The sequence below is a fragment of the Callorhinus ursinus genome, unplaced genomic scaffold (genome assembly GCF_003265705.2).
Source record: "Callorhinus ursinus isolate GAN/ISIS: 27379988/994484 unplaced genomic scaffold, GSC_fseal_2.0 scaffold31, whole genome shotgun sequence".
NCBI lineage: Eukaryota > Metazoa > Chordata > Mammalia > Carnivora > Otariidae > Callorhinus > Callorhinus ursinus.
In genome coordinates this window covers 13,337,245-13,359,416 of record NW_027397093.1, presented here as the reverse complement: position 1 = coordinate 13,359,416, position 22,172 = coordinate 13,337,245, and the positions used below count along the sequence as shown (strand labels likewise).

At 52.2% G+C, this 22,172-nt stretch overlaps 1 protein-coding gene across 3 annotated transcripts in view; it reads left to right on the top strand.

The window, feature by feature from the left end:
* The first annotated feature begins 13,417 nt into the window (after window positions 1-13,417).
* CHST3 (carbohydrate sulfotransferase 3) overlaps window positions 13,418-22,172 on the top strand; it is a 32,813-nt gene continuing 24,058 nt past the window's right edge. For 2 of the 3 annotated variants that reach the window (XR_003204068.2, XM_025850159.2), the window contains exon 1: window positions 13,418-13,911. The gene's annotated coding sequence lies outside the window, so the exon portion shown is untranslated. Of the gene's footprint in view, window positions 13,912-13,935; window positions 14,130-22,172 lie in introns of those variants that run through there. The other variant, XM_073878856.1, reaches the window with a different exon arrangement.

Sequence of the window (22,172 nt, the reverse complement as noted above, 5' to 3'; positions counted from 1 at the left end):
CCAGTTTCTGATCAGGTTCCCATGGGGCGTCTGGCAGGCTCAGTGGGTAGAGCATGAGGCTTGATCTTGGGGTTGTGAGTTCGAGCCCCATGTTTGGTGTAGAGATTACTTAAAAAAGAAAGAAAGAAAGAAAGAGAGAGAGAGAGAGAGACAGAGACAGAGGGAAAGAAAGAAAGAAAGAAAGAAAGAAAGGAAGGAAGAAAGAAAGAAAGAAAGAAAAAAGAAAGAAAGAAAAAGAAAGAAAGAAAGAAAGGAAGAAAGAAGAAAGAAAGAAAAGAGATCCCGGGGCACCTGGATGGCTCAGTCAGTTAAGTGTCTGACTTTTGATTTCATCTTAGGTCATGATCTCAGGGTTGTAAGATTGAGCCCCACATCAGGCTTGCTACTCAGCCAGGAGTCTGCTTGAGATTCTCTCCCTCTCCCTCTGCTCCTCCCCACCCCCATGAATGCACGTGAGCCTGTGCCCTCTCTTTCTCTCCCTCTCTCTCTCTAAAATTAATAAATCAATCTTAAAAAAAAATCCGAAGAGGGGCGCCTGGGTGGCTCAGTCGTTAAGCGTCTGCCTTCAGCTCAGGTCATGATCCCAGGGTCCTGGGATCGAGCCCCGCATCGGGCACCCTGCTCCACGGGAAGCCTGCTTCTCCCTCTCCCACTCCCCCTGCTTGTGTTCCCTCTCTCACTGGGTCTTTCTCTGTCAAATAAATAAATAAAATCTTTAAAAAAAAAAAAATCCGAAGAAAGGAGAGAGTGACAGGCATTGGTTCATCTGCCAGGGAGGTGTGGGTGGCTGGAAGCCTGTGTTCAAGGCTGGGACATAGAGAACTGCAGAGCTGCTGATCCAGAGCATGGGGCCTGAGGATAAAGGGGTGTCCCCTCCACTGTATCTTTCACATAATGACCATGGTGATTCAGTAAGCACTATCACCCTCTGTGCCGGGCACTGTGCTAAATACCCATGATGCAGAGCCTGCTACTGCCCCATCTTCCAGATGAGGCATCCTGCATCCCATGCTGACTGCCTCGCTCTGGAGCACTTAATGCATGTCGGTCTTGCCACCAGCATGCAAGTTCTCCAGTTCAGGGACAGTGTATCACTTCCACCACTTCTCCCCAGCACCAAGCATAGGGCTGGACACGTAACAGGTGCCTGGCAAATATTTGTTGTATGAATGAATGAATGAATGAATGAATGAATGATTATAAATTGCAAAGCTCTCTTGCAGTATGATTTTTATTTCTTCTCTCCTTTTTCCCTACCCTTGACTCCTATCTCAGTGGCTCTATCTCCTCAACATCCTGGAAGGTTTTGGAATCTCTAGGCTCACTAAGGGTGGAGCTGTAGCTTAACATAATGTCCTAATGGCTAAGAATGCAATCTTGAGAGCCGGGCTGTCTGGGTTCCAATCTTGGCTCTGCTATGGACTAGTTGGGTGACCTCTGTTTTCTCCCCTGTAAAACGAGGATAACAATGGTGGTGATGATATTAATGATGAAGGTGTATCAGACACCTCTTAGGGGTGACTTCAGATGACTTGGCCTCTGCTATTATTCATTCTAACCAGTGCGGTGGCAACTAGCTCTGCATGGACTGTGAACAGCCTCGCTTGGGGGCAAGCTGACAGCCCCTGGTCTCACGTCCATGCTGCATGCTCTGGCCTCCTGTGCTGGGGCTTCTCCGAGGCCAACAAAGCATGGGATGCCACAGGGCTCTGCTTGGTGTCTACTCCTGCGTAACCAAGAAGTGTTTGCTTAGTGGGGGAAGCCCGTTGGAGTAGACATTGCCAATGGGAGCCAGGAGCTAGTGGATAAATTCTGCCTCCTTTTTACCCTGGTCCAACTGTCCTGAAGTGCATTTTATGTGCCTTCTTGAAGGATATTCCCAGGGGATAGGACATTCATTCATTTGCTCTAGAGGTAGTGAGTTGGATCACACACCTTTATTATCAACTCTGCCTCCTAGCCTGCTCCACTCTTTGTCCCTCCCTCCTGCTCCCTGTGGCCACTCCCAGCAAAGCAGGAGGCATCAGCCTTTGGCTTCTCAGGCTTTGCATGATAAGAATCCAGGCGAGACAACCATTATCTTCCTCTAAGAGTTTGTGAGAAGGTGAAATTAGCTCGTTAACGTGAAGGGCTTAGATGACGATCTGCTACTAGTGGGCCTTCTCTCTCACCATTGCTGGGGTCCCCCCCTTGCTCCCCTCCCCATGTCTGGTCAATCACGAGGCTCCACTCACTCCACCTCCTAAAGTAACTTGACAAAACCCACCTCTCTCCATCCCCACAGCCACTCTCTTGTCCAAGCCACCATCAGTCCTTTGCCTGGACCCAAACTGGGTGCTAATGCAGCCTTCCCCTGCTCAGCCCTCCTCTGCTTTGCATCTGCAGTGACCTCCCTAAAGTAAAAATCTGGTTGTGCCACTCTTCTGCTTGAAATCCTGCCATTTCTCCCCATTGCTCCTCAAAACTGGTTAAGCTCCTTAGTGTAAGGAGACCCAAGACTGACTCTCCAGGCTCCCCCGCCCCGGGACCACTCCCACACCCCACCTCTGTTCCAAGCAGCTCTCTCTTCCCTTCAGCTCTTCACCTGCATTGTCTTCCTGGGAGAGTCTCTCCTGTCCTGCTTCCCTCTTCTTCTGGCTGACATCAAGTATCCGCAGAAAGAGGGAGCCTTTCACGGAACTTTTTACTGAAGAAAAGTTCAAATAGGTCCAAAGTAGAATAGTATAATGAGCCCAATGTACCCAGCCTCCAGCTTGAACAATGCTTACTACATGGCCAATCATGCTGCTTCTGTACTCCCCCACCACTCCTTCCTCCTCTTCAGATTATCTGGAAGAAAACCCCACACATCATGCATATCAGGTTATTTGTAACTGTTTCACTGGGTTCCTCTATATAAGATAAGGATTCTCTTACAAGAACAGCACCACAACACCATTATCACATCTCTAAAACTTAACGATAGTTCCTTAAATCATCAAATACGTTATCAGAGTTCATATAGTCCATACATGTACTTGATTCATGTGCCTCTTCGATTTCATGTTTTTAATTCAATTTCTTTTAATTTATAAGTTTCCCCTCCAACTCTTTTTTTTTTCTTGCAATGTTTTACTCAGTTGTTGTTGAAAAACTTGGGTCTCCCATTGTAGAAATTTCCAAACTCTGGATTCTGTCAATCTTGATGGTATCATTTTAGCAATGTTCCTTTGTCCCTTGTATTTCCTTAAGTTTGTTGTTAGATTATAGGCTTGATCAGATTCAAGTTTATTTCTTCTCCTCTTCTTCCTCTTCTTCTGCTTCTTTTTGTCAAAACTATTTAATAGGTCATATTTTGTCCTTCCATCTGGAGATGCCGAATGTCTGGTGATCTTTCTTTTTGTGATATTGTTACAGGATTTTTTTTCTCCCTTGGTGCCTAGGGTTCTTAGTCGTGCCACTTTGAAGAATGAAGAGGTAGACTAGACAGAGTGGTGGGCAGCAAAGCAAAGTTTATTGAGCGATAGTGCAAAGCTCCCAGAGAGGGAGGGGACCTGAGAGGGTTGCCCCAGAAGTTTCTGAGTCTAGGGGTTTTTAATGGGCTTTTTGGTGGGCTGTTTTAATCTGATTAACTTTCCCTGTGTCTGTTATCCAATCAGGCTTTTGCCACCTATCTATCACATGGGAAAGGGAGGAGGGCTCCTTCCTGGGAGGTGTAAAATCCTTTTCAGGGTGGCTTCCTCTTGGGGGGGGTGGGGAGGCTTGTCCCTGCCTGCTTGCCTTCCAACTATCCTTCCTCAATATTAGCAGCCATAGATGATCAATGCCCAGATTCTTTAACTCTTTAGGGATACAAAATGGTGCTATTTTGATTCTTTGATTCCTTCTTTAATTATTAGCTGGTGTTCTGGAAAAGGAGGTATGTGCAAAATGACCTCCAAAGGCCAAAAGAGCCTTAAGACCAAAGAAAAGGGCCAAGAAGTCCAGCTTGACAAGAAACGGTTTATTAAGGGGGCGGCGGCAGGAGGAGTAGATCTCTCACAACCCCACCTCCCTTAAGACTACCCGAAAGAAGAATGTTTTTAAGAATAGGCGTGAGTCATAGTCATATCTCCAGGGCAGATCAAGGACAGAGACAGCCACCCCCCCCCCACCCCTGTGTGCTTAAAGGTGTGGTTAAACAAAAGTAGAGAATGTGGGAGGGGGGGCTGAGCTCAAGTAGGTTTCAGGTCACAGCAAGGTTATCACGGAGGATTTGTCCAAGGATTAGTCTGGTTCCCACAGCTGGGATATTTCACAAGACCTAATGCCAATGATTCACCAATCTTTTTGATTTTCCGGCATCTGTTCTCTAGTGGATTATCCAGTATTCCTCGGGCTCTTCCATGTTCGAAACAGTTTGACTCATGTACTTGATGGTCACTTTCACTCAGTGTTAAATCTGTGGGTCACATGTCCTGAAATACTGTATTGTCTTATATTAAACATTACATTGTCTTCTGGCATAAAGCATTGCTGTAGAAAGTCAGATGACAGTTTGTTTTTCCTTCATCAGTGGTGAGATCTGTTTGCTTGGATTCCCTCTATTTTTTTCTTTCTTTCTTTTTCTTTTTCTTTTTTTAAGATTTTATTTTTAAGTAATCTCTACACCCTACGCGGGGCTCGAACCCACCCCCCCCGAGATCAAGAGTCGCATGCTCCCCAGACTGAACCAGCCAGGTGCCCCTTTTTCCTTTCTTTAAAGCCCAGCCATCTTCCTAGACTTGAGTCTCAGGGTTGTTTAGCACAGATGTCCTGCACGCCTCCTCAATATGAAATTTCAGGCCATGCTCTCTGTGAGGAACAGTTTTTTGAATTATAACTTTTGGTATTTGTTCTATTCCATTGTTTTGGTTTTCTTTAAGGTTCTTTGTGGATTTCTACTATATGGATGGTGGATCTTCCTTTTCTCTGTGCTGGATCTATCAGTTACCCCTCTTTTATCTCTTTCGTCCCTTGGTTTTATTTTTATATGTTAAAATACCTTCCCCTCAGGTTGTCTGGCTGGCTCAGTCAGTAGAGCATGTTACTCTTGATCTTGGGGTTGTGAGTTCAAGCCCCACGTTGGACGGAGATTACTTACAAATAAAATCTTTTTAAAAAATAGGGGCGCCTGGGTGGCTCAGTCGTTAAGCGTCTGCCTTCAGCTCAGGTCATGATCCCAGGGTCCTGGGATCGAGCCCCGCGTCGGGCTCCCTGCTCGGTGGGAAGCCTGCTTCTCCCTCTCCCTCTCCCACTCCCCCTGCTTGTGTTCCCTCTCTTGCTGGGTCTCTCTCTGTCAAATAAATAAAATCTTTAAAAAATAAAATGCCTTCCTTTCTATCTCACTTTTCTCTTAGAATATTATCTACTGTGTTTCTTCTCCTGTTTTTTCTCTTTTCGTCTTCATTTCTGAAATAGTTTCTTATTTTATATTTAGTTATTTTCTGACTTTTATAATTACTTTTTCCCACTGTTTTCTTTTTTCCTCTTACTTCTGAGTTTCTCTAATTTCAATTATTTATGTCATTTCATAACTTCTATCACTTTTTAAAAATTTCTCTAATTTGGTTTTGAAATATTAAGTTACCATTTCTACCTCTTTTGTGGACGTGTTTTTCTGGCATGCTTTTATTATTTGCAGGAATATTATTTTGCTTCTTCTCCTTGTTCTTATAATTTTACACACGAGTCAACCTTGGTGCTTTCCCAATGCTCCTTTTTAAACTAGATTGATTTTCCCAGCACTTTTAGGAAACATGGGTGAGTAAGGATAGTTTTCTACCTTCATGGCTCTTGAGCTTCAAATTCTGTTGAGTTTGAACATGAGCAACATGTTTGCTCTAATTACTACTGCTGCATAACACACCACCCCAAATGTACTGTATCAAACAATAACCATTTTATTGTATTCCCAGATTCTGGGGTCAGACAGTCAGAAAACGTATGGTGAGGATGGCGTGTCTCTGTATCCTGATGCTTGGTGGCTCAGCTGGGAGACAACGGTGTGGAGGTGACATGACAGCTTGGGGCTGGGGCCATCTGAGTGCTCCTCACTCATATGTCTGGTGGTGGAGGCTGGCTGTCTAGTAGAATACCTACGTGTGCCTTGTTGGGCTTCCTCACAGCATGGCAGTTGATTTCCAAGAGCAACCATCTTAAGAAAAAAGGTAGACATGCATGATATTTGAACAGTCTTGGAAGTCACATGGTCTTTATGTCCACTGGACTCTGTTGGTCAAGCTAGTCACAGAGTTCCAACCAGGTGCATAGATCCCACCATTTAATGAGATGAATGTCAAGGTCCCATTGTAAAAGAGCATGTGGGATGAGGAGATAATCTTTGCAGCCATTTTTGGAAAATAAAATCTGCCTCAGTGATTACACACACACACACACACTTTCCCTCCCTCCCTCCCTCCCTGTCTCTCTCTATCTCATGGCTTTGTACTTTCTGAGGTTCCTCAACCCTCCACCCTCCAATCCCAATCTCCCCTGGAGCTTCTCTTTCTTTGTCGCTTAGTGGGCCTATCCTGATCAGTTTGGATTCTACTCTCAAAGTCCCAGTGAGGGACTTTATCACGGAAGAACTCCAGTCTATTAGTTCCAAGAGTTTATAGGGGGAGCAAGAGCGAGTTTACAGGGCCCAGGTAGCTCCAGCACCATTATACCTCATTGTGCAGTGGGCCCCTGGCACTCCCACGTGAACTGGATTCTGCGAGATTGTTTTCCAGTTTCAGCTACTGCTGAACAGGTCTGTCGTACTTTTGAGCACCACTTGGTGATCTGAGGGTTTACCTGTTCCTGGGACCACGAGAAGCCCAATTTTCTTCCTTCTGCTTCCTCTCACACAGACACCGGTATCCATGGGGCTCCTAACTGCCTCTGGCTTGTTCCCAGCCCCCCTGTATTTTGGGCTTGTGGGTTTAACTTAGTTTTTTTTTTTTTTTTTGATAGATACTGTCTGTGGGTCTTCTGATTTTTTTAACCTAGTTTTTCATTTTTTTTATAAAAGGGGGGGTCGGTGTGTTAGTCTGTTAGAGCTGTCATAATAAAACACAACAAGTTGGGTGACTCAAATGACAGAAAATTATTTCCTCACAGTTTTGGAAGCTAGAAGCCCAAGATCAAGGTGCTACCAGCGTTGCTTTCTTCCTCATAGACAGCTGCCTCCTCACTGTGTCCTCACAGGGTTTTTCCTCTGTGAGGAGAGAGAGAGAGATCTGCTGTCTCTTCCCCTTCTTCCATAGACACAAGCCCTGTCTGATTAGAGCCCTACCCTTATGACTTCCTTTAACCTTAACTACATCTTAAAGGCCCTGTCTCCGAATATAGTGGGGTTAGGACTTCAACATAGGTATCTGGGGGAGAACAGGTTTCTGTCCATAATGGGGAATTTGGGAAAAGATATTCTACATTCTTTTTTTTTTAAGATTTTGTTTATTTATTTGACAGAGAGAGACACAGTGAGAGAGGGAACACAAGCAGGGGGAATGGGAGAGGGAGAAGCAGGCTTCCCGCGGAGCAGGGGGCCCGATGCGGGGCTCGATCCCAGGACCCTGGGACCATGACCTGAGCCGAAGGCAGACATTCAACGACTAAGCCACCCCGGCACCACCAAGACATTCTACATTCTGCCATTATCCCAGAAGAAGAGAGGCTTTCTTTGGCCACGGTCCATACAGGCCAGTCCCCCAGGACAGAGAGTGGGCTGCGGAAGGGTGGGCAGTGCTCTTGGCAGCAAAGGGAAGGTGCCCAGCACCTAGCGAAGGCCCTCCATGGCTGGGCCTCACCTATGTCCCCCTCTCCTCAACTCCTGACACCCACTATTTTCCCCAGGTGCTCTGGAGACAGCAAACTGCCTCTCGGTATCCCTGAACACCCCATCCTGTTTCTGTCCTCTTTGACTTTGTTCGCACAGCATGACTGCCCAGGACGCCCTCCCTACTTCCCTGCCCACTTCTCTTTATTTCAGCTGAGAGCTCCTATTTATTTTCTCCTGTCGCGTTTACCTCGGGCATCTTCTCTTCTACAATATCTTCCTAAATGTCTACCTGCTAGCAGGGACCCAACTCCATGCTTTCATAGCACGTGTGTACATTCACACACACACACACACACACACACACACACACACACACACACTGCCCTGCCACCCACCTACACCTCCTCCTTGCACCTACCTCACCGCATTGTAGTTGTGCCTCGGTGAGTACTCCCACTAGACTGTGAGCTCCCTGAGGGCAAGACCTGGGCTTGGTCACCTGTGACAGACTGGATTTCTGCTCTCAATTCTCATTCCCCTTGTCAGAGACCTCTCTGTTATCACCGGGGCTTCACAGTGGGTAAAACAGACTTCTCTGCCTTAATGCCTTTAGGTTTGGGCATGGGATTTGCTTTGGCCAGTGATGTCAGCAGAGGCTTCAAATGCGCTTAGGTGGTTTGCCTTGTCTCTTCCATCTCGAGAAGAATGTGTCACGGGTAGTCACTGGACCAACGAGAATGTGGGGGCATGAACAGCAGACCTGGCCCCACGCCCAGCCAACCCGTGGCCTACAACAGAAATCCCTGTTCAATTGTTGACCTACCCATGAATGAAGAAAATCCGCACTTGTCGTAAGCCACTGAGATTTGGAGGAGGTTTGTTTTGTAGCATCATTGCAACAATACCTGACTAAGACATCATTCATCCCCGCGTTCCCAAGCCCAGTGCGGTCCTAGGCCAAAAACCGTTGACTAAAGAAGCAAAGACATTCTTTGATCCGATACCTTTGCAATGTGAGTTGGCTCAAGTCACCGCACCACCTGAAACCTTTGCTACCTCTTCTTTGCAAAGGACATAGTAATAGTTTCTTTGCGGGGTTGCTGTGAGCATAATGAGATACTCTGGGGAAAGCTCCTGGCACTTTGTGTTCAACAACTGACATTTTCTTCCTCCATCTCTGCTCTCACCATCTTGAAGTGAGCTCTTTGGTGAAAATGATCAGGAAGTAGAGGAGGCTGAGATGGGGTAGGGTGGTGGGGAGAGGGGAGAGCTTACTCGTGGTTCCTGAGCCTCTGGGCCCTTTAACTCCAGGTGGGGAACCCCTTTAGAGCCTTCTTCCTCCCCTCTTCCTTTGCTCCCAGCATTCTTCCTTGAGTCACTGCCAACTTGCTCTTCCTGACCCAGAGAGGAAGATTTGCCCCAGATCCAAAGAATGGTTCGGCAATGCCCTGGCCCAGCATGTGACTGGGCTGCCTTATGAAGACAGGCAGCTTATACTTCTTCTCAGAAGGGAGCTGCTGTGTAAGAAGTCTGTCTCCTCTGAAACGACCATGCTGTGAGGACACTGAGCTGGCCACATGGGGAGAGAGACACAGGCTGTGTGGAGGAGCACTGAGGTGCCACACTTTGGAGGGAAGCCTTCTTGGGCTTTCCAGCCCAGCCCAGCGCCCCTGCCAGCTGAAGGCAGCAGAACGCCTAGCCTCACCTGATGCCATATGGAAGAGAGGAGCCTTCCAGATGTGTCCTGTCAATCCACAAATTTGTGAGGAATAATACCTTTTTGCTGTTTTAAGTCATTAAGTTTAGAGATGGTTTGTTATACAGCAGATAAATTAATAGATAAATGAAACTCTTTCTCTATAATACATATTTTATGTACAATGTGTATAATGTTGACTTTTCCTTAAAAGATTTTATTTTTAAGTAATCTCTACACCCAGCGTGGGACTAGAACTTACAACCCTGAGATTGAGAGTCGCATGCTCCATCAGCTGAGCCTGCCAGGCACCCCTAATGTTTGTTTGTTTGTTTTTAAGATTTTATTTATTTATTTGAGAGAGAGAGAGCAGAGGGAGAGGGAGAGGGACAAGCAGCCTCCTTGCTGAGCCTGGAGCCTGATGCAGGGCTCCATCTCACAACCCTGAGACCAGGACCTGAGCCAAAACCAAGACTGAGCCATCCAGGTGCCCCCCCCCAATGTTTATTTTTATTAGTTTTTCTGAGCCATTTGAGAGGAAGCGGCAGAAATCATGACCCTAAATAAATACTCAGGTGTGTATCTCTAAAGAACCACACATCATCTTACAGAACAGTGCAGTTATCAAATGCAGGAAATACACCACTGACACAATATTAGCAATCGCTTGGCCCCTACTCATACTTTCTCAATTATCCCTTAAACCATGTCTTTCATAGCATTTTTTTTTTTTTCAGCTCCAGGATCGGGTTCAGGATTACACATCATACTTAGTGGCTGTATCAGTTATATGTAGCTGCGTAACAAGTCACTCCAAAGCTTCATGGCTTAAAACAACCATTTTGATCATCCCACAGTTTCTGTGGGTCAAGAATCTGGATGTAGCTTAGCTCTTTTGCTCAGGGTCCCTCAGTCAAGGTGTCAGCCAGGGTTCCTGTGATCTCAGGGTTCCACAGGGATGGGATCTGCTCCAAGGCTCATTCAGCAGGTGTTGGCAGGATTTAGGTGGTAGCACTCGGTTGGCCCGAGGGCCTCAGTGCATTGCCACATGGGACTCTCCACAGGGCAGCTCTGAATTCAAGCAGGCTGAGAAGAACCAGAGAGGATGTAGCAAGACAGAAGTCACAGTCTCTTATAACCTAAATTATGGTCTTTCGTAATCCAGAAATGACATTCCCTCACCTTTGCTCTATTGTATTCATTAGAAGCAAGTCGCCAGGTCTGGGCGCACTCGAGGAGAGGGGGCTGCACAAGGGAGTGAAGGCCAGGAGGTGGGGTCCTTGGAGGCCATCTGAGAAGCCTGCTTACCACAGTGCTCACATCCCTCTTGTCTCTTCTAATCTGGGGTGGTTTACTTGTTTTCTTTGTCTTTGACATTTTAAAATATCACAAGCCAGCTGTTTTGTCAATGTCGCTCAGTTTGGGTTTGTCCGCTGTGTCCTCATGATTAGATTCAGGTGGTACATCATCTTTGGCAGGAATACTTCATACTCAACATTGTAACCTTCCCAGTGTAGCATATCGGGAGACACATGATGCTGGCGTGTCCCATGATTAGTAATCTTAACTTGGATAAGTTAAAATGGTACTCAGGCTGCCACATTCTTACCCACTATGCCATTCTGCCTCTGGCCTGGAAAGTTCTTTTCTCAACAGGGTAAAATTTTTCAATTTTTCAAACAGAGTAAACAAAACAGTACAAAACAAAACAAGACAAAATGAGACCAAATCTCTTGACAGAGCAATTGTGGGAAGAATTTGAGCCTGCAAACTCTTTTAGGATGAAAATCCCCAATGTCCTGTCAGAACTTTACCCTCCCCCTCTCATTTGCAACCAAGATACCCTCAACCGAAGGCCCAGGGATTGGCTGTCATGCCAGCCCAAAGGAACCTGTTTCTTTCAATTGCTAGTGCCTTCATCTAGAAAGCCCTGTTCCATCCCTGCCTTCTGGTCGGCCTGCAGAACTCCAGTCCATCTCTGAAGCCCAGGCCTGGGGTCTTCAGCTCCAAGAATAAGGCTACAGCACTGAACAACTCCAGGGGCCCCCGGAGCTGTGCAAAGCCTGTGATCTTGTTCTGGAGACACCCACCCCCTTGCCCCCGGGCCCAGCCTCCCCTCACATAGCACACAGGATCACTAGAATTTATCAAGATATAGATCTGTCTTCTCTGGACAGAAGGTGAGACCAGGGCTTGTCTACCTCTCTGGGTCCCCGTATCCAATACGTGCTCCAGAAGTATTGGGTGAACACAGGAATTTTGCAGTGGCTGCTTGTGCTCCTCCTCCCACCCCTACCTCAGGAGCACTGTACCCCTCTATAATCTGGGGGTGACACAGTCCTAGATTTCAGCCTTTGCATCCCCTGAGGTGCTTACAAAGTTCTGGCAATAAAATCCCAGATTCCATGTGGTTGACCAGAAGACCTCCCTTATAAGGCCAGCAGGTGCAGTTAAATGTAGCTTCTTGACAGATTTGTGAGGTTCCAAAGAGGCCCTCCCTTCAGAGAAGAGATGATGGGGTCTGGAGAAACCCGCCTGTTTTGGAAACTGGCTAGAGGGCACGCAGACTGATTCTAGAGCAGAGGCCTGCAACCTGTGGATGAGGCCCAAGGCAGCCAAGGCTGCAGGAGATGTGGAGAGGGCCTCAGGATGCTTAACCAGGAGGTGACTTTCGATCTCTGTTCCCACCAAATTTCTCGTCCCTTGGAGCAGGTCACAGAACTGTTAACAATAGAACTGAAGCACCCAGTTGGGTTTTTCTGCCAAAAGAGACACTGAGGTCTCACTTCACAATCTGGAGCACTTTGCTCATGTCCCCTCCAGTCCACAGTCCCGGGGGCAGCTTGGGCTGGTCCCTCCCCAGATAATGAACAAGGACCTCTGACTTCCCCCACCTGTGAGGACTCACCCCTGGGGAAGGCCTGGACCATGCTCTGTCCTGCTTGGGTTTCTTTTCTACAAATGTTGAAAATGACAATGGAGGCAAGTGCAGATGTTAGCGTTTTTGCCTTTTGGGGCTTTCCTGTTTCTCCTTTTCGGGGAAATGACTTGTTGTTCTGAACCCTGTACTATCCCGTTAAATGCCAGGACCACTGTCTTCAAGAGGCCCGGATTAGCTCATGGCGCTAAGTGCTGAGAAGACTGAGAAGAAAAGCCTCAAGCCCGAATCAAAAGCCCTGGAGCCCAGGACACCACAGAATTCGGGGCAGCGAACAGGGAGTCTCTGTCTTTCAACTCCCAGCACTTCACCACACTCCTGGTGAAGTTGGCCTTGCACCCATGAGCCGGCGCTGCCTAGCTGGGCGCTGCCCCACGTGTGGGAGGCAACCGGTCCCCACTCGTCGGCTGGCAGCACCCACCGCACCCTCAGCCAGAGACGCCAGCTGCCCAGAGGGTGGGAAGATAACGCGAAGCCGCCCTGGCTGGTGCGCGGGGACCCCACTTCCTTCTGGCTTCCCGGGTGTCGCACTGAGGGAACTCTTGACTGGAGGCGCGAGAAGGCGGTAAGGTGGGTAGGTGACCTGTGACCGCCCAGAGAGGGTGTGCTGTGGTCTTTGAAAGCCCAGAGGACCATCATTTGGACCCCCACCCCGCCCCGGGGCCGAGGACCAGCGCAGCGAGAGGGATCTCTCGGGGGAGAGAGAGGATGGCAAGCCGGTAATGCCTTGGGAGGCTCTGGCAGGGCGAGGCCGCGAGGATCACGCCGCCTCTCCCCCCACCTACCGACCCCGGGGCCGGGAGCTCCTCCCAGCCACTCTGGAGGGGTGGGGGATCCGAGAGGCCCCCCCAGCGAGTCCCCCGGGGAGGCGGGCGGAGGTGCAGCGCCCGGAACAAAGACCCACAGAGGGGTCCTGGAGCGCGCGGCTCCCCCGGGGCGGGGGCGGGCCACCTCCCTCCCTCCCTCCCTCCCTCCCTCCTCCCCTCCCTCCCCCCTCAGCTCCTCCCTCTCCTTCCCTCCTTCCACCCAGAGGCCCGGCCGGCGCGCAGCCCAAGCTGCCCCAACTTCGCCAACGGTTCCCAAGTTGCCGGGCGCGCTGGGCTGGGAGCTGGGTGGGGTGAAGAAGGAGAGGAGGAGGAGGAAGGCTCCCCGGGCGCCTTGGACGCGATTCAGGAATCCGCCGCCGCCGCCGGCCGCTCGCCGGCTCGGGCCCGAGCGGGGAGGGCGCCAGGCAGGACCGCTCGCTCGCTCGCTCGCTGCGCAGGACGGCGCCCGCCTGGCGCCGCTTCCCGCTCGGCGTGCGAACCGGCCGGGCCGGGCCGCGCCTCCCTCCCTCCTCCCCGCCGCCGCCGCCGCCGCCGCCGCCGCCTCCGGGGAGGGCGCAGAGCCCGGGCCGCAAGGGATCGGAGCCGCCGATCTGCGCAGACGGCAAAGTTGCGAGCGGATGCTGCAGGCGCCGGACCCCAGCCGCGGACAGTCGGATCCGCCCCCGCCGGAGGAGGCTCGGCGGCCGGGGTAAGTAGGGCGCCGGCGTCCCGGAACCGCCTCCGAGGCCCGGGCGAGGCCGCCCAGCCGTGAGCCCCCCAACCTCCCCTGTACGGGCGGCCTGCCAAACTTTGGAGGAAGAGGGGGAGAAACGGAGCGTGGGAGAGGGAGTTCCCCGCCCAGGGAAAACTCTACGCAGGCACCCGCGACCCCCAGACGCAACCCGCGCTCAGATTCACAGCTGCCAGGTACTCGCAGCTCATCATCATTCAAGCCACAGACACACCGCGCGCTCGCCGGGAGCACAGCCACGCCGACCCCGCACAAGCTGCAGGCCAAAATTTACAGTTCCGGGGGTGCGGGGGTTTGGATCTTTAGACCAAGCATGCCCTCCTGCCCTCAAATAAATCCACGGTCTTTGCTGCCCCTGCAGCCCCCCAGTGAGGAGCCCCCAAAGCGCGATGGGCCGGGGAATGGCTGTCTTTGAAAGTCGTGGCCGGCACCCCGAGGCTAGAAGTGGGGAGGGGAAAGCGAATACTGCAGTCGGATCTCGGGGTTCATCAGGAGCGAGTCTGGTGTGGAAAACTCGGTGTCTTGGTGATGTGTCTGGGTGTGCGCAGCTCTTCCGGAGGCGAGGCCGGGAGATTGGAGGGAGTGATTCATAAACTCGGACCCGGCGTGCTGGGCTCTGTGAGCAGAGTAGAAAAGGCTGCAGGCCGGTGCTGCGCTGCGCGGAACAGCTGTGTGATGGCAGTGACAGGGCCTGGAGGAAAGCACACAAACCCTTACCCCGCCATCCCCCCCCCCCCCCCACCCAGCGGATGTGTTTCCTCAGAGGGACTTCCAGGAGGACCAGCGGAGGAGATTCCCGCCCTGGATGTGTGTGTGTTCACCGGGGTGGGGGATGTTTAAGACTCCCGAGGTCAGGAAGAAACGAGGGCGGTGCGGGAGCCCTATTTATTTTCACTGCCCCTGAAGCTGTGTTTGCTTTCAGATGCACTGGTGTGCTGGGGCCCCAGGATGTTTCAGGGATTGTCCTGGACCTAGCCCAGTGCTTGGCACCTGGTGGGTACTCAGTAAGTAGTCGTTTGATGATTAAGGATACCAATAATTAATATTTGGTAAGGACTTACTATGAGCCAAGCCTGGTGGCCTCAGCTGGGTTGGAATTGGTCTTCCTGCAGAGGGGGCCCTGAGTGGTTCCAGGGAGCCCTGCGTGATTTGTCTGGAGAAGTGGCCCAAGCAGCATGTTCTAGGCCGCCGTGTGGGCTGGCACTGGGGACTTGATATCTCATCATTGGCCTATGCTCCCCTAAGGGGGGCAGCAGGAAAGTCTCCCATTTCTACATTTGGCTAAGCAAGGGATGGTGTTGGGTGTTTCTTCTGGCTCCTGTTGGCCTGGCTGGAAATGGGTCTCATGAAGGGTCTAGGGGCTGTGTCCTCCAGCAGGGGCTTGGCTCTGTAGTGGCAGCAGGTGGAGGGGTAGCCGCAGTCCCTGTACTGAGCATCAGGTGGTTTCCTCTGTGTCAGCTGGCATGAGTTTCCCAGAGGAGCTGAAACATCTCATGTTCCTGGAACTGGGATTAGAAGCAGTTTTGGGAGCGATTCCCTGTTGGCATGGGATTGAGAGCGTGCAAGGATAGGGGACAACCTGACCATGGAATCACAAGGAAATGTGTCATTCCCCTGCCCCTTTGTGACTAGGTTCAGTCTGCATTTCAAGCTTCAAAATGGTCTCAGTGCTGAAATTAGCAAAGTATATGGGCAGCACCAGAACTGTGGCCCCAGATGAAAGAGGGAGTGACCCGGACTTGGCCATCTCTAATTTCAAGGGGGGACTGCTGCAGCCAGTCCCTTCCCCATATCACCTTCCCACCCTGTGTCTTCGGTGAATCAAGAGCTTTACGTACATTATCTCATTAAGCCCTACATCCCTATGAAGTTAGCGTTTTATCGCTCTTTTGCAGATTAGGAAACTGACGCTCAGAAAAGTTAAGTAACTTTTCCAAAGCCACACAGCTAAGGAGGAACAAAGCTGGGGATTTGAACGTGGACAGTCTGACTCTGGAACTCATGCTGTCTCCACCATGCCAGGCTGTCTCTACGGTCCCCACTGGTTCTCCACGGCAACAAAGAAGCTACTTACTAACATGGTCCTGGGGCCTCTGACTGCAGTCCTTTTTCCACACACTCTGCCCAGACTGGGTTACACCATGGGCCATGGGAAATCAAAGTCTGGGTGGCTCCAGGCTGCGAGAACCTTCCATGTAGTACTGGAGTCGGGAAATGATGGAGATTTGGAAGTGATTGAGGGGAGATACTGCAGTGATTCCAGTGAGAGATGATTCACTGCTTGTCCGAGAAGTGGGGACAAAGCTGCCACTTGCGACCATACAAGTCATAAGTTTGGGTTTGGGAGAAATGGCCAGGCAAACATTGTCAAATGGATTACTCTCTTCCTTTCTTTCTTCGGCCCTCACCTGAGTGGAAATCTGTCACACAGGATAATCAGCCCTCCCCTGCCACCTCCTGCCTGGTGGCTGTCCTTCCCACACCTGCCAGGTGCCCTGGGGTGGTTTCTGGTCCCCAAGAGAGATGGGTGGGCAGAGCTGGAGTGGGGGAAGATGACACATGGCTCACCTGGTGGTCCCTAGCGAGTACTTTCCCCCACATGCCCCACAGAGGGACAGTGGTTATCGTCCCTACTTTGCAGAGGAGAACAGGGGCCTCAGAGAGGTGCGGTGGATGCCCAAGGTCACGAAGCTAGGGAACTGCAGGCTATATGCTGCCTCCAGGCACCCCTGCAGGCACTTAGGGGCAGCTGTGTTCTCAGTCTCGTTGGTGGTCTATACCCCATAAAGGCTGAGAGGGGTGCTTCTCACAGCTCTGCCCACCCCCATCTCTGCCCAAGATGTCCATATACAGGAAAAACCGGCAGTCTTAAATAAGGAGCAGAGGATGAGCACTACCTGGCTAGCCCCTGCCCACCTTCCCCAGGAAGCCCATGTGGGTGAGTTTCGAGAGCCTTGACAGCTGAGCTGTAGGTATTGGAACCCTCTCTTGCCTCCGCTGCGGAGTGGGCGTGCTGTCCAGGATGGAAGTTGGGAGACTGGGTTTGGGGAGAAGCTGCTCCACCCGAGGGATAGGGGCTGCTCATCTTTGCACCCTGGCTCCATCCCAGCGTCTGAGACATGGAAGTACTTGGGACCGTCGTCAGGTGATGGGTGAAGCCCGGGGAGGGGCCTCGGGCGAGCGCCTCTGCTGGGAAGTCATAAAGCAGGGGAGCCAAGGGAATCCTAGCCATGAGGAAACGCTCACAGAGGTCTCTGCCCTGTCATGAAGTCATGCAGGAGGAAAACAGCTCTGCGTTTCATTCCTTCAAGAGAAGTAATAAATGTCATCTCTTCTCTGATGACTAAATAGATGATAGAATGCTGCTTATTCTGCCTGAGCATGTGGCTTCCACGGCTGGGTGTGGGGCGGTCCCTGGCCAGCTGGACAGTTTGTTCTGTGCTTAGAGGTGGACACGCTCAGTCTTTGGCCCCATTGCCCCAAATCTGGCTGGTTGCTCCCCCCACCCTTATCCACCACCATGGAGAGAGGGGGCAGGCAGGCCACGGGAGACCCGGGCCACCAGCAACTGCACCCCGTCTTGACTCTCCCCTCCACATTTCCCCCGCCCCCCCTCCCGCTCCACAAAGATGGCTGTGTGCTAAAGGACTGTGGGTTTCTCTGGGCCCTGAGAAATTTATCACTGGGGTTCTAGAGGACTCTCTGAAAAGGATTTGGAGGAAAGTGTGGAAAATAAATAAGCCAGTTCCCAGTTGAGCTTCTCCTGAATACCACAAGTAAACAGCCATCCCTGAGGCCCGCCTGGGAAGCTCTGTGTTGACCTCCCATGGTTACACCTGGCTCACTGGCTGCTTTTACTGGCTCCCCCCTCCCTCCCCTCTCCCCTCCCTCTCCCCTGTCCAACCCCTCCTCCTTGACTTTGAGAGCCTCAAAAGTCAGGGAACACACAGGGCCAGACTGCTGGCCTGTCCTTGTGCTGCAGGAGGTTGGCACGCTGGCTGCTGGGCCCAGGAGCAACATGAGGGAGGAAAGTCCGCCTGGAGTGCCGGCTCAGCCCTGCTGCACCTGAGCAAGCCTCCCAGCCTTGGCCCCACTCAGCGAGGCAGAGGGTGGTCTCCCAGTTGGTGAGTTGGACTTTGATGGTGGAGTAATGGTGGGGCTTTTTCCAGTTTTGTGGCACCTGATGAAGTTTTGCGTCTTAAACGTCCATTTAGAGTGGATGAACCAAAGTTAATTTTCCCTTTCGTGTCCCCCTCCCCACATACAAGGTGGGGCTCACATGTGAAGAAACCCTCAAAACCTGTACATTTACCTTGAAGAGCTCTCGGGAATAACTAGAATGTCAAGGTTCTTTGCTTTGGGCCGGAGTCATACATATCAGATTAGGCCATGTCAGCTTAGGGTGCTGGTGGTGTAAGTTGACACTGAAGGTTTCAGGGAGCTCTGGCACTGTTGAGAGTTGCTATGTCTATAGGGTAGGAAGCAAATTCATGATAGCTTAATAACTTCAGTGCATTTAGTTGAGCCCCTCTAAAACCCAGCAGTGCCTAGTGAGAAGGGAGAAACAGAGCTCTGGGTGGGGGCAGTTCCTGACTGGGACCCAGAGAGTGGCTGAGGGGCCTCTCCATTGTATGTGACTGTACCGAGCTGGGTGGGCAAACTGAAACCTCTGTCATCTGGGGAGCAGGCACTGCCGGGAGGCTGTGGGTCCTGCCCCTGGCCAGGGAGCCTGTTTGTCATGCTGCTGCCAGGCTGCCGAGAGAGAACTTGGGGGTGGGCTCCATAACTTGCAGCCCTGGAGAGAGAGAGGCTGCATACCCACCTACTCAGAGACCATCACATCATCATAGGCTGAAATACACACACACACACACACACACACACACACACACACACTCACACTCAGATATGTCCCCCCCACACAGATATTTCAGTAAACAGCTGGGCACATTATATACCAAAACATTTGTAGGCACGAGTGCGTGCGTGCACACACAGATACACAAGCACAGGGACACACTCATTCCAAAAGGCAAATTATGTCATGGTTAAGAGCACATATCCTGAAGCCGGAATGCTCGCAGTCCTGCTTAGTAGCTGTGTGACCTTGGGCAAGTTACTTAACCTCTCTGGGCCTTCGTTTCTTAATTGTAATAGGTCATAGGTAAGAGGGCTGTCAGTGAAGTAATATCTGTGAGGAGTTTAGAAATGTGCCTATACATAGAACTAGGCCAGTGTTACAAGTATTATTCACCACATACCCTCTGCCCCAGATAGTCAGACTCAGGTTCACAAGACTTCTCAGAGAGGCCACCCACAAACTTGTCAGTGAGTGGAATCAGTCACTTTGTACTTTCTGAGCCCGGATTCTCAGAATGTATGCCATTTGCTGTACTAGACCCAAATTAGAATTTATTAGGAAAATAATTTCATCTTCCCCCAGAAAGCTCATTATTTTAAAACAGTGTTGTTCCTCCCCCCCTCCCCCGCAAGGAAGGGCGGGAATTCCTTTAGCAGCAGCGGTTTTCAAACTAGGTTCCATGGAGCCCCAGAGTTCAATGGGGACCCCTCAGAGGCCTGATGGGAGGAGGCTCCGGGCCTCTCCCCTCCTTGTCTGTTGTACACATCGGGCTTCTGAGGGAAGTTCTGGTTCAGAAGGCTCCACAGCTTCGCCCTTTGAAAGCCCCCCTCTCCTGGCGGACCTGCTTCCCTTCTGTGTGCGTTCATGCCTGTTCACACATGCCTAGCGCCAGCGCGAGCCCACGCAGCCACCTGACGTGTGGCCCCGGGCCTCCCCGACTCTTTCCCCACTTCCCTCTTCTCCCTTCCCCTCCAGCTGCCTCACCATCTGCAGGATTCTGGAAAGTGCTAGGGGGTCGGAGCCAAAGCAGCGCTATCTGAGGAAATAATTTTGAAAACAAACTGCTCCCCGCCCCTCCCCCCCCAAGTGGGGCTGCACCAATTTTCAGCAAGACATTTCACAACTCACATCACGCCTAGGGCACATGGGCCTGGCCGCCGGCACCTGCCTCTGCTCTGGACACGGCCTGGGGCCCATCGCTGCAGGGTCAAGGACAGAGGTACCTGAAGAGGCCCGAGATAGAAACCTAGCACCTGTGAGGAAGGGGAAGTCAGCCCCCTGGGGGCTGGGGGTGGCGTAATGAAGAACCGAAACACCCCTGACCCGGAAGGCCGGGCGCCCTGTCTTGTTTTTATTCTGAGAGGAGCTGTTTTTCTCCCCGCACGGTTCCTCCTGCGTCTGCGCGTGGTGCAGGTGCCCCCCCCCCCCCCGCCCCGGTCAGGTACGCAGGAAGCACGAGCGGGGACTGTACCGCACACCGAAGCCGACAGGCAGGAGAGGTTGCCCGCGGCCCGGAGCAGCTCCTGGCGTGCAGAGCCCAGTCGCGCCCTGGGGGCCCTGCCCTGTGCGAGTGCGAGCGGCCGTGGCTGAGGCCCAAGAGGACAGTCCCTTCATCACTGGCCGGGCCGGGCCGCTGCTTTGTGGCTCGGCGGCTCTGGGGAGGCTGGCTTTGGGGGTCGCCACAGCCCTGTGAGGGCACTGCGGGTGGAGGTTCGAGCCCCTGGCCCGCCCCCAGGCTGACCTGCACACGGCATTCCTGATGGTAGGACAGCCTGTTGTGCGAGGCCGCCCGTGTGTCCATCGCTGCTTCCCCTTGGCAGTGACCTGGGCTGCCAGTCTATGGCAGCTATGCCAGGAGAAGGGTTTTAAACTTGCAAAGAGGAGCTAGCAGATCGGGTGTTCCAGCAAGACAGAAGCCCCACCCTGGGGATGGTGCCCAGCTGCTCGGGATGCCGGTGGCTTCCATGGGCCCTGTGATCTTCCAGGTGGATCGTATGGCCCAGCCTCCCCTTCCCCAGCCCTCATCTTGTCCTCGCTGTGAACCCTGGTCCAGGCTGTCCTCATTCCTCAGACACAGGCATCCAGCTCTCTGTAGCCTCTCGAGCCTCTCCTTCCTGCTTTTCTTTTTTTTTTTTTTTTAAGATTTTATTTATTTATTCATGAGAGACAGAGAGAGAGAGAAGCAGAGGGAGAAGCAGGCCTCCCCACTGAGCTGGGAGCCCGATGCGGGACTCGATCCCAGGAGCCTGGGATCATGACCTGAGCCAAAGGCAGACGCTTAACCATCTGAGCCACCCAGGCGCCCTCCTTCCTGCTTTTCTTGTGGCCAGCTCGCATTCAGCCTCCGGCCTCCGCTTAGGTGTCCCCTCTGGAAGCCTAGGTCAGCAGCCCTCCCTGTGGCTGCCTGCACGTCCCCCTCGTCACACTTCACCGCGCTGCATGGCCGTTGCTGCTTTCGTGGTCTGTGGGCTCCTGTGGGTAGTGAGCTCTGTGAGGCAGGACAGCATCTGCCTTGCTCCCCTTGGTGTCCCCAGCGCTTCCACACGCCCAGTGAGTCCCCACCTGACTATGGAACTGAGAGTGATGGATGTGACATGAAGCTTCGCCACGCAGGATAGGACAGTGTCCATCCTCCCAGGACGGGATGCTCCCGTTAGGGAGCGGTCAGAGTGTGGGCGGGGGGGGGGGGGGGGGGGGGGGGCAGTCGTGGTGAGTTGTGGCGGCTGATGTGGACCAGAGGCTTTGTGTGGGACTGAGTGGCAACAGGAGAGTGGGACCCTGGGCACGTGACCTGTCTCAGTCATTATCCTATGCACTGGGCTGGGGTCCTGACAATGGGCCTGAAACCTTCTGAGAGGCCCCTTTGAATTAGGTGGGCTGGGGGGGGGGTTGGTTGCACTCTGGGCCCTACTGCTCAACCCCATCAGCAAGTGGTTCTCAGTCCTGTCCCCTTATGGAAGGATGTCTGTCCAGCCCGTCCAGCCCCTCCAGGGTTCAGACCTGCCCCCCAGGCAGTGCAGGCCTCCCGTGGCCGAGTCCTTTCCCCGGAGCAGAGAGAAGGAAGCCCAGCTGGCAGGCTGCCTCCCGGGGCCGGTTCTAGCTACAGCCCTTGAGCCGTTCTTGCAGAAGTAGTGGGGCCCGCGAGTGCTAGATTGTCCTCCACACCACCCAGGGAGCACACATCAGGTGCTTCAGCCTGGGCCTCGCCTGTCCAGGGACTGCATGCCTGCTCATGCCTGACACTGCACAGGGTGTCCTAGGGGTAGCAGAAGGTGCCCCCAGGCTAGAAAGGGAGAGGAGACTTGGGCACAGATAACTACCTTTGAGTCCAACTGTGATGAGCCCACACAGGTGGACA